This window comes from Amblyraja radiata, chromosome 21 (assembly GCF_010909765.2).
Source record: "Amblyraja radiata isolate CabotCenter1 chromosome 21, sAmbRad1.1.pri, whole genome shotgun sequence".
In the NCBI taxonomy this organism is placed as follows: Eukaryota; Metazoa; Chordata; class Chondrichthyes; order Rajiformes; family Rajidae; genus Amblyraja; species Amblyraja radiata.
In genome coordinates this window covers 34,511,060-34,522,920 of record NC_045976.1, presented here as the reverse complement: position 1 = coordinate 34,522,920, position 11,861 = coordinate 34,511,060, and the positions used below count along the sequence as shown (strand labels likewise).

Below are 11,861 nucleotides of genomic sequence, written 5' to 3'. Positions count from 1 at the left end.
TTGTAAAAAATATGTCACTTGTCGAAAGTAAACGTATATCAATATATATAGGTGTATTTAATTTTAATCATAACATTATTTGACTAATTCAGTATATTTTCGTTGTCACAATATTCTTTGCTTCACTAGATAATGAAATATTTTTGGATACTTGGTAAGAAGCATCTATTCTTGTAATTTCTATAAAATGAAGCCATCCATTGGAAGACCGCTCACTTCAGGTACAGTAGTGTACGGTATGAACTTGCATCTTTTCATTCTTATGGAAAATAATAGATTTCTTAATTTATTAATTTGTAGTCTGCTTGACAATTGTCCTGGAGGAAGAAAGGTTTATTATTGCACAGGTCTGACTAGACAAGTCATCAGAATTCCAGTTTGGTGGAATTATAGTTTTGGACTTTTAACATTATCAATGAAGAGATAGGGGCTGCTTTTTTTAAAGTTTAGTTTAGTTTAGAGACACAGCACGGAAACAGGCCCTTCGTCCCATCGTGTCCGTGCCGACCAGCGATTCCCGTACACCAGCACTATCCTACATACTAGAGACAATTTACAATCTTTACGAAAGCCTAACAACCTACAAACGTGTATGTCTTTGGAATGTGAGAGGAAACCGGAGCACCCGGGGAAAATCCACGCGGTCATGGGGAGAAAGTACAAACGCCGTACAGACAGAAGCGAAGTCAGGATTGAACCCGGGTCTCTGGGCTCTAATGCAGAAACTCTACCGCTGCGCCACCATGCCGCCCATCCTTCACTCCTGCTTCAAAGCACTTGAGAATGGTGGATGGCAGCTGTCAAGCGGTAAAAGGCACAACATAATGTATGACTAGCTTATTGTTTGTAATTATGATATTAATTTAGACTATGGTCTAATGGTCTATGGTTTTAATGTTAAATTCGTTTTAATAGCTGATTTTAAAAATCTACATTGTGCATGTTTAAAGGAACTATTACTATTATATGGATATTCCCATGGATATTTGTTCTTTAAATTTAGGTATAGCAATGAATAATAGTCTCGGTGTGGCACCGATAATCAAAGCTGAGCCAACAAGGGGGCTTGTGGATGAACCAGTCAAGCTTGAGATTGTACATTTAGTTCCAAACCACCAGGTTACACTGCACTCGCAGCTTCTGTCTGAGGATGACGATAGGTGGATGACGTATGCCCACTACATCAGTGATTCGGAGAGGATCGTCCGAGGTTCGTACAGCTAAATTACATCTTTTGTCTTTTGCCCTTTTCTGAGGAATTTTGCATTGCTAATACTTGGGAAACAATGTTACTCTCAAGACGGATATTTTGAGAGAGCGAAAATAATATTTTTTATAAATCCCTCTGATTTTATCACAGCTGACAAGTGATCCATCGATTCTCAGAAGGCAGATCAAATAGGTTTTAAAAAACACTTAAGGAGGCATCTTATCTGCTTTATATATAGTTTGAGGCAGCTCAAGCTACGTATAAGGTAGATACGTTGTGCCCATTAGTAGTTTAAGATCTGTGTATGAGCACAATTAGCTGAACCAAGGATTTGTTGCTTATGCTGCACCAGCCAATGATTTGGATGTGGACTGAGATGTTTGGTTCACAGGAATGATTCAAGTGCACAGCAAATAAAGTTCAGGACACAGGGTTTTGGAGTAACTCAGCAGGTCAGGCAGAACATGGATAGGTGACGTTTTGCGTCGGGACTCTTCTTCAGACTTCAGTCACCTATGTGCCTCCAGAGATGCTGCCTGTCCTGCTGAGTTCCTCCAGCACTTTGTGTCCTTTTGTGTAAACCAGCATCTACAGTTCCTTGTTTCAGCAGATCAAGTTAATTTATTTCAAGAGCAGGAAACATAAAGCTACAGCCTACTTTCTCAATAAAAGCCTGTTAATGTCCTGACAATATTTCTGCAAAATAGGGGTGGCAAGGTGGCGCAGTGGTAGAGTTCCTGCCTTGCAGTGCCAGAGACCCAGGTTTGATCCTGACAACAGTGCTGTCTGTACGGAATTTGTACGTTCTCCCCTTGACCTGTGTGGGGTTTTTTCGGGTGCTCCCGTTTCTTCCCACATTCCAAAGATGTACAGGTTTTTAGGTTAATTAGCTCTGTGTAATTGAAAATTATCCCTAGTGTGTGCAGGATAGAGTTAGCGTGCGGGGAACACTGGTCGGTGCAGACTCGGTGGGCCGGAGGGCCTGTTTCCGCGCTGTATCTCTAAACTAAACTCAACTAAACTAAATGCAGATGGTTACATGTGAATATTGTGCATGAAATCAGTCATGGTCTTTTGAGGCAGTGTAGTGTGATCACCATGCACAACCAGAGCTAATAACACAATTATCTCCACTGATTGGTTATAGCATTGTCACTTTATGTAACTTTATCAGAAACATGATTCAACCTGGGAAGTGGTCAATTTTTGTCTACAGTGAAGCTCCAGTGAGATTTTATTTTCTATATTAGCAGAGAAGGTTTCAAATACTGTCGCATTGAGTATAAATTAAAGATATGGTTAAATGGACAGAGACTAGGCAGATGGAGGGTTGCAGTGAAAGAGCTGTTTCTTTGATTATAATTCTTATTTTAGCAATATCATGCCACGGTTATGCAACTAATTAGATAAACTTTGTCATGATCAGCCTGGTGTGCTTTCTCAGTGTTTCAGTAAATGGCTAAAACACTACACACAAGCAAAGTAGCTTGAATTGTGATTTTTATGGTGAAATAAGATGAAGGGAGGAAAAACAAATGTTTTCATTTGATTTCATCTGCTTTCAAGTCAATTTAGAAATTAACATCTTATCCTATTTTTAAACTTTGTAGTATAGCATGAATTTGGAAAAAAACATTATTAAATAAATGTTCACCACTCAGTATCAAACTTTTCATCTGGATGGAGACCACACCTGGAGTATTGCGTACCTAATCTGAGGAAGGACATTCTTGCCATAGATAGAGTACAGAGAAGGTTCACCAGACTGATTCCTGAGATGTCAGGACTTTCATATGAAGAAAGACTGGATAGACTCGGCTTGTACTCGCTAGAATTTAGAAGATTGAGGGGGGATCTTATAAAAACTTACAAAAGTCTTAAGGGGTTGGACAGGCTAGATGCAGGAAGATTGTTCCCGATGTTGGGGAAGTCCAGAACAAGGGGTCACAGTGTAAGGATAAGGGGGAAGTCTTTTATGACCGAGATGGGAAAAACATTTTTCACACAGAGAGTGGCGAATCTCTGGAATTCGCTGCCACAGAAGGTAGTTGAGGCCAGTTCATTGGCTATATTTAAGAGGGAGTTAGATGTGGCCCTTGTGGCTAAAGGGATCAGGGGGTATGGAGAGAAGGCAGGTATAGGATACTGAGTTGGATGATCAGCCATGATCATATTGAATGGCGGTGCAGGCTCGAAGGGCCGAATGGCCTACTCCTGCACCTAATTTCTATGTTTCTATGTTACAAGTAAAAGCCTTTAGTAAGTTTTTGATGTTATTTTTGACAGTCAGCCACGATAAGTCATTGGGAGGCACTTACACTGGTCAAGAGCCAATGGGCTTAATCTGGAGTATGAAGCTTGCACCTGATAATCGTCAAGAAATGAGGTACAATTTTTAAAGAAAAAATAATGGACATGTTAAATATAATTATTTTTCTATATTATTTTTTAAATGTTTTGTAGTTTTGTAGGCTATTACTTCATTTTTTGAATCCACTCTTGAAATGGAGACATTGTGATGGGGAAAGCATTTACAGCATCATTTTTAATGGCATAGAATCATACAGGACGGAACCAGCCCCTTTGGCCCAACTTGCCCATCCCGGGATGATTGTGCCCAATCTACATTAGTCCAAGCCCGTCCAACCCCTCCCTATAGCTCAGGCCATCAGGCCCTGGCGACACCCTCGTAAATCTTCTCTGCATTCTTTCCATCTTAAAAACATCCTTCCTAATGCAGGGTGTACAACTGTAACATAACATCTCAACCTCTGTACTTGATAAACTGACTAATGCCCCATGCGCCAAAAGCCTTCTTGACCATCCTCACTGTCTGTGAGACCACTTTCAAGCAACTATGTACTTGCACTCCGAGATCCCTCGGATCTGCAATGCTCCCCAGGGCCCTGAATTTAACTGTGAAGGTTCTGCCCTGGATTAACTTCCAAAATGCAACACCATGCACTTATCTGCATTAAACTCCATTATCCATTCCTCAGCCCACTTGCCTAATTGATCAAAATCCGGATGTAATTTTTAATAATCATCTTTGCTATCGGTGATACCACCCACTTTAGTATCATCTGCCTCGTTCGCCCCTCTCCCCGTTTGGGTATAGGTTTTATGTCTTAAATTTACCAATTTACCTTATAGGTTAAGGAAGAAGGATGCAACCACTCCACTACAGTTACTGTTTCAGTTTATGATGGTTGGATTTCCAGTAATTTTGACAAGGATACAGTTCTGGCATCAGTTGTATTAGAACGCTTTTATATGGCCCCAGGCACCACCAGGTTAGAGATCAAAGAAGGCCGTGTTGTTGGAACACTATTCTTTCCACCAGGTAATGGAATGCTGTGCTGCAGAGTGATAATATTCCATCATTTGTCTTTATTTTCTTTCACCTCGTGTTCCTCGTGGAATTTACTGCAATTATTCTCAAACCTTTATCTCATTTTCTTTCTTGTCCCTACCTGATTTCATAACATGAAAAATATGATGTTAAGTAGTTTAGTATGTATTCATGTATACCAAGGTGGCTTGAATTCTGTGAAATACATTGAAGGATGTTTACTGTTATTTAGGAAAATGCATCAAGCAGTTCTTGTATAGCAAGATCCTGTATTCAGATTTTTGATTAATGGCCAAAATGTTTCTGTTCATGGTGCAAGCCTAGCAAGAAATTTAGTGTAGGAAGGAACTGCAGATGCTGGTTTATAACAATGATTATCACAACATGCTGGAGTAACACAGCAGGTCAGGCAGCATCTTTGGTGAAAAGGAATAGGTGACATTTCGGGTCGGAGCCCTTCTTCAGACTGAAAGACAGAGAAGGCCAGAACAAAACAGGGCCTCAGAAAGGGTGTCCATATTGGCCCATTCTTGGCTGGGGAATATGTGCTAATGACAGGGATACAAGGATGAGAAGAACAACAGGGATGCAAGGATGTGAACATTGATGTGAAGAGATTTAGGCCGGGGATCCCTAAATTCCTGCCATAGCAAGAGGAAGATAATGATCCATCAAAGTGGCAATGTCTTGGAGAATATAATTAATTCTCACTATTGGTTCAGATGGCATACTTATTCTTTGGGGTGAAGCTTAAATTCAACCTGTTTAGTGAGACAGGGGCACAGCGCCTCTCCTTTTGAATCTCACTGTAGTGGATCATTCATAATGCAGTGCATTCCTAGAGCAAGACTATTCTAAGTATTACTATCTCTTAAATAGGAAATGGAGATGGAGAAGGATTAGTAATGTGCGGGATAGAGATGCCAAGGGTTGATTTTATGAGAGGGGTCAAGAAATTAATGGCAAAGAGACAAGATCGGAGGTGATAACACTAACATTAGCAGCTGAGATCAGGGGACAAGGTAGTTAACATTTTGGAGGAAATTGAATTCGAAGGAGCAAGAGGTTGATAACAATGCTCGTTCTTCATATAATTTACTTCCCTCTGCAATTAATTTCACAAGGATTACATTACCCCCCAATATTTCAGATGACAGATTTCATGGCATCTTGAACTCTATTGTGGTATATTTTGTCTTCAGGCTTCACACCTTGTCATTTTAATCTGTATGTCTTCTGTTTTACTTTTTCCAACTTTAAACATAGAAACATAGAAACATAGAAAATAGGTGCAAGAATAGGCCATTCGGCCCTTCGAGCCTGCACTGCCATTCAATATGATCATGGCTAATCATCCAACTCAGTATCCTGTACCTGCCTTCTCTCCATACCCCCTGATCCCTTTAGCCACAAGGGCCACATCTAACTCCCTCTTAAATATAGCCAATGAACTGGCCTCAACTACCTTCTGTGGCAGCGAATTCCAGAGATTCACCACTCTCTGTGTGAAAAATGTTTTTCTCATCTCAGTCCTAAAAGATTTCCCCTTTATCCTTAAACTGTGATCCCTTGTTCTGGACTTCCCCAACATCGGGAACAATCTTCCTGCATCTAGCCTGCCCAACCCCTTAAGAATTTTGTAAGTTTCTATAAAATCCCCCCTCAATCTTCTAAATTCTAGCGAGTACAAGCCAAGTCTATCCAGTATGTTATTGTTATTGCTACATTGTTATATTGTAACATATATATATGTTATTGTTTAATGAGTTTGAGTTCATAACTCGATGAGTTCAATAATATTAGCGTATGTTTTCGTAACAATTTCATATTGTGCTAATGACAAGACTAACAAGAGTCATTCATATATTCCAATCCCATGGGAAACAGCCATCAGTTGACCCTCTCTGTAACATTGAAATCCAAAATTGAAGCATGAAGATTTTTCAATGCAACAAGCTTTCTTGAATGTTACAAATCAGTTCTTGGTTTTGACCAAAGTCACTGTTTCAATAGCTTTCTAAATTGCTTTGTGATAAAAAGCTTAAAAACCACAATTTCAAAATCAACGGAAAAACGTGCCAAAATAAATCCTGGAGATTCCAACTCAATTTTTAATTCTTTTCCAAAATCAATATATCCCAAAACATTTAATGTGATACTTCAATACATGATCTAGAGAAATATAAGATATTCTCATAGATTATATATTATCACTTTACTCTTTTCAACTTTGATATGGTATTGCGTTATAGATTTACCTCCTCCCTAACTAATAGGAGCAAAATTGTAAACAGTATCCCATGTATAGTCTATACTCCATACACTTAAGTAATTTGGAACATGCTGAGGCTGAGTTATGTAAAATGTTTGGATGTTTTTCTGAAGGGTCTATAGGTACTATATAAATGGATGTCTTTCACAAAATTTCCTTTGAGTGAGTGCAGAAATCATGATTGAGATGATGTACACAATGTTCTCCTATATTCGAACAATCTGTTAGCTGAATTTCAGAACTGCATATCCTGATGTATTTATTAGGCCCTGGACCATTTCCTGCAATCCTGGACATATGGGGTGGTGGAGGAGGTCTTGTTGAATACCGAGCAGCTCTACTTGCATCCAGAGGATTTGCAGTGCTCGCCTTGGCATACTCAGGACATAAAGACGTTCCACAGCCAAAGGAGGTCTTTGACCAAAAACTTTCTTACTTCGAGGTAAAGAATATTTCGTTGGATTTAAATATTTCAAGTATTTTTGCATTTGGAAGTTGGATAATTAATAATTGGCAAGGACTTGGAGACAGTTCTTCTTTGCACTTTCAAAGCAGGCAGCTCAGTGGTGTGTAAAATACTCCTCCACAACTGATTCTACCCATTGTATAAACATGCCAAAGTCAGGCAAAGCTTGGCAGAAGTCTTGTCCTGTCAGGACCAAAGACAATTTAAGTGTTTGATGTTTACTATTGTTGGATTTGGTGATGTTGCTGTTAAATAACAAGTTGCTGCAATATATTGTTCACTGACATACAGGAGGCCTTTGATGCCTTGAATAACCATCCAAAAGTTGCCAAAGGCATGGTTGCCATTTTAGGGCTTTCACTTGGATTCACAATTGCATTTACAATGGCATCAGAGGTCACAAATATTCAGGTGAGTTTATCAACAATGAAAACTACTTGCAAAAAAAGAATGTTAAGTTTTGCATCTCATAGATACTTTGTAGAAGTTGGCACAAATGACATGGATAGGAAAGGGGATGAGGTCCTGCAGAGTGAATACAGGGAGTCGGGCAAATGGTTAGAAAGAAGGAATTTAAGGGCGGTAATCTCTGCATTACCCCCGGTGTCAAGTGAAAGTGAGGGGAGAAATAGAGAAATAGGCAGATTAATGCATGGCTGAGGAGTTGGGGCAAGGGCATGGATTCAGATTGTTGGACCATTGGGATTTCTTCAGGGGCATAGGTGACCTGAACAAGAGGAACAGATTGCAGCTGAACTGAAGGGGAAATAATATCCTAGCAGGGCGTTTAGCTAGTGCTACTCAGGAGGGATTAAACTAGAGTGGCAGGGGAGTCGGAACGAGAGGAGAAGGACAGCAAATGGATGGAATAATGGGAAGGTAGAGGTTGTGACCAGTAAGTCTCAAAGGCAGGACAGGCAGGGAGAGGTTAAGGAATATAGTGAAGCTAATGGGCTGAAGTATGTTGATTTCAATGTTTGTGAGAGGGATAAGACTTCCTGGGTTTCAATGTTTCAGACGGGACAATGAGAAAGGTAAACGAGGTGGAGGAATTGCTTCAATAATCATGGTGATTATCATGTTATCACTTAATGAGGACCTACTGGAGGGTTTGTCCACTGAGGCAATATGGGTAGAGTTAAAAAATGGGAAAGGTCTAATCACTGTAATGGGATTATATTATAGGCCAGCGGGAGACGGAGGAACAGATTATGGAAAGCCATAAAAGCAACAGGGATGTTATAGTGGGCGACTAACTTCCCCAATGTTGACTGGGATTTAATTGGTAGAAAGGACTTAGTCTGGGCAGAATTTGTTAAGAGTATCCAAGAGGGTTCCTGAAACATTATGTGAATAGTCCCACTCAAAGAAGGACCATGAGAAACGAGCCCAGCCAGTGAAAGAGTATTCTGGACACAGTGATCACAATGCCATACGTTTTAAAATGGTTAAAAATAAGATAAGTCTTGTCCTGGGAGGTGCTAAATGTATTATTGTCACGTGTACTGAGGTACAGTGAAAAGCTTTTGTTTGCATGCTATCCAGCCATCGAAAGACTGTGTACATTTGGCCCATATTTCTTATCCATGTACCTATCCAAGTGTATTTTAAATGCTATTATAGTATCTGTCTCAACTACCTCCTTTGGCAGCATGTTCCATAACCATACAAGTGGAAAAGTTGCCCCTCGGGTTCATATTAAATTCTGCCCCTCTTGCATTACAAGAGCCAGAGACAGTGTATGATTTAAACACATCTTTAATGAGCACTTGAAACTTAGCAGCGTTGAGGACGACAGGTTGTCAGTGCATCCTAGCTGCTCGAACTGCAGTGCTGGGAAATGAGTGTTAGTATAAGTGTTATAGTGGGGTGGAGTTAGTGATGCTGGCTTATGTGTGATTATTTCACATGCATCATCAATCTACAACATATGTCCTCTTATTTTTGATTCTTCTACCATAGATGAAAGAATCTGTGCATTCACCTTATCTATTCACCTTATGATTTTATACATCTCTATAAGATCATCCCTTGGCCTCCTGAGCTCCGAAGTCCTAGGCTGTCCAACCTCTCTCTAGTACTCAACAAGTCCTGGCAACATACTTGTAAATCTTCTCTGCACTCATTCCAGCTTAATGATATCCTTCTTCTAGCAAAATGAACAAAACTGACCATAGTATGTGCCAAGTGTGGCCTCACCAATATCGAGTACAGCTTTAACAGAATGTCCTAACTTTTATACAGTACCAAGACTGAATGACGCCAATGAATAGAAGCTTTCTTGATCTCTCTATCTACCTGTGATGCCACGTTCAGGGAACTATATACCTGTACTAATATGCTCTACAACACAACCTAGGGCCCTACTATTCCACAGCGAATGCCCTGCATTGGTTTGACTTCCCAAAAGACAACACATCACACCTATCTGCATTACAATCCATTAACCATTCCTGAGCGCACTTGCCCAGCTGATCAAGAACCTGTTGGAATTTTTGATAACTGGAGATTGGCATTGTTTACCTGATACTCAGCTTCTAGTTTTCATTTTTATATTCTTTGATTCATTTTTACAAATTCTTCTGCTGATGTTAATGGTTCATCCACTGCACCTCTTGCACTTTTTCTTCAGCCAAAATGCTTAATCGGCATCAGTGGGACTCATTTAAACTGTGTCCAGAGTGGAAATACTGATGTAATTGAAGATGAGGACGAGTAAGTTCATCTAATATCTTGCGATTTTCCTTTTATGTATAATTGTTGTCCTTCAATGGGCATTCCCTCCTGAGGGAGTACAGAAGGTTCACCAGACTGATTCCTGGGATGTCATGACTTTCATATGAAGAAAGACTGGATAGACTCGGCTTGTACTCGCTAGAATTTAGAAGATTGAGGGGGGATCTTATAGAAACTTACAAAATTCTTAAGGGGTTGGACAGGCTAGATGCAGGAAGATTGTTCCCAATGTTGGGGAAGTTCAGAACAAGGGGTCACAGTTTAAGGATAAGGGGGAAATCTTTTAGGACCGAGATGAGAAAAGCATTTTTCACACAGAGTGGTGAATCTCTGGAATTCTCTGCCACAGAAGGTAGTTGAGGCCAGTTCATTGGCTATATTTAAGAGGGAGTTAGATGTGGCCCTTGTGGCTAAAGGGATCAGGGGGTATGGAGAGAAGGCAGGTACAGGATACTGAGTTGGATGATCAGCCATGATCATATTGAATGGCGGTGCAGGCTCAAAGGGCCGAATGGCCAACTCCTGCACCTATTTTCTATGTTTCTATGAGGTGAAGACCATAATGTGAGTGTGGTGTATTTAAATATCAGGGAGAATTGGTTGCCTTCTGAAAAAATATTTCAAATCTAGAGTGGATGTGGAGAGTATGTTTCCTCTAGTGGGAGAGTCTAGGACCAGAGGTCATAGCCTCAGAATTAAAGGACATTCCTTTCGGAAGATGAAGAGGAATTTATATAGTCAGAGGGTGGTAAATCAGTGGAATTCTTTGCCACAGAAAGCTGTGGCGGCTGTCAATTGTTATTTTTAAGCTAGAAATCCTTGATCAGTACAGGTGTTCGGGATTACGGGGGGAAGGCAGGAGAATGGGGATAGGAAAGAGAGATAGATCAGCCTTGATTGAATGGAACTGTCTAGAGATTATGTTTTCATAAATTCATGATAGGAGCAGAATTAGGCCATGGGGCCCATTAAGTCAGAGTAGACTTAATGGGCCCCATTCTGCTCCTATCATGAATTTATGAAAACATGATCTCTAGACAGTTTACAAATGCAAATTGGTGGGTTATGTAAACCTATATTAACTACTAAAAACAAAGGGTTAATGGATTAACAATCAGAATAAAATATTACTTGGGCTTTCTTTAACCACTCTTCTTTTTCTCTTTTCTGTTTTTTCACCAGGTTTTATACATAAAATTAAGTTTACGGAAGATGGTGTTATGATATGGAAACACGTTCCCTTTCCAATCACAAATTATACAAAGCCCATTGTATAGTTAAAAGATTTCACTAACTGTAGGAATAATAGGTTAGCAATGGGCCAAAAAATATTTTGCATGTGTACTTGCTATAAAATTTTACCATAAAATCAGGCAAGTCATGGATGTTGAAGGAGAGTGCGAACCATTGGAGGGGATGGTGTCAATACATTTTATTCTACTGATATTATTCTCCTCATTTTAGTGCAGCAATTTTATTTATAAATGTTTAAATTCGAAATGTTTTTTTAATAAGGCTAATGTAGAGATGGTGTTGCTAAATAATGCTAATATAATGACAAATTTCTGTTTGAATATTTGTAGATACAATAGACAATAGGTGCAGGAGTAGGCCATTGTTTCAATGTGATCATGGCTGATCATCCCTAATCAGTACCCCGTTCCAGCCTTCTCCCCATATCCCCTGACTCTTGCTATTTTTAAGAGCCCTATTTAGCTCTCTCTTGAAAGCATCCAGAGAACCTGCCTCCACCGCCCTCTGAGGCAGAGAATTCCCCAGACTCACCACTCTCTGTGAGAAAAAGTGTTTCCTCGTCTCCGTTCTA

General features: G+C 39.9%; 1 pseudogene; it reads left to right on the top strand.

The window, feature by feature from the left end:
- Nucleotides 1-205: 205 nt before the first annotated feature.
- LOC116984891 lies at nucleotides 206-11,231 on the top strand (annotated as a pseudogene).
- Nucleotides 11,232-11,861: the final 630 nt, after the last annotated feature.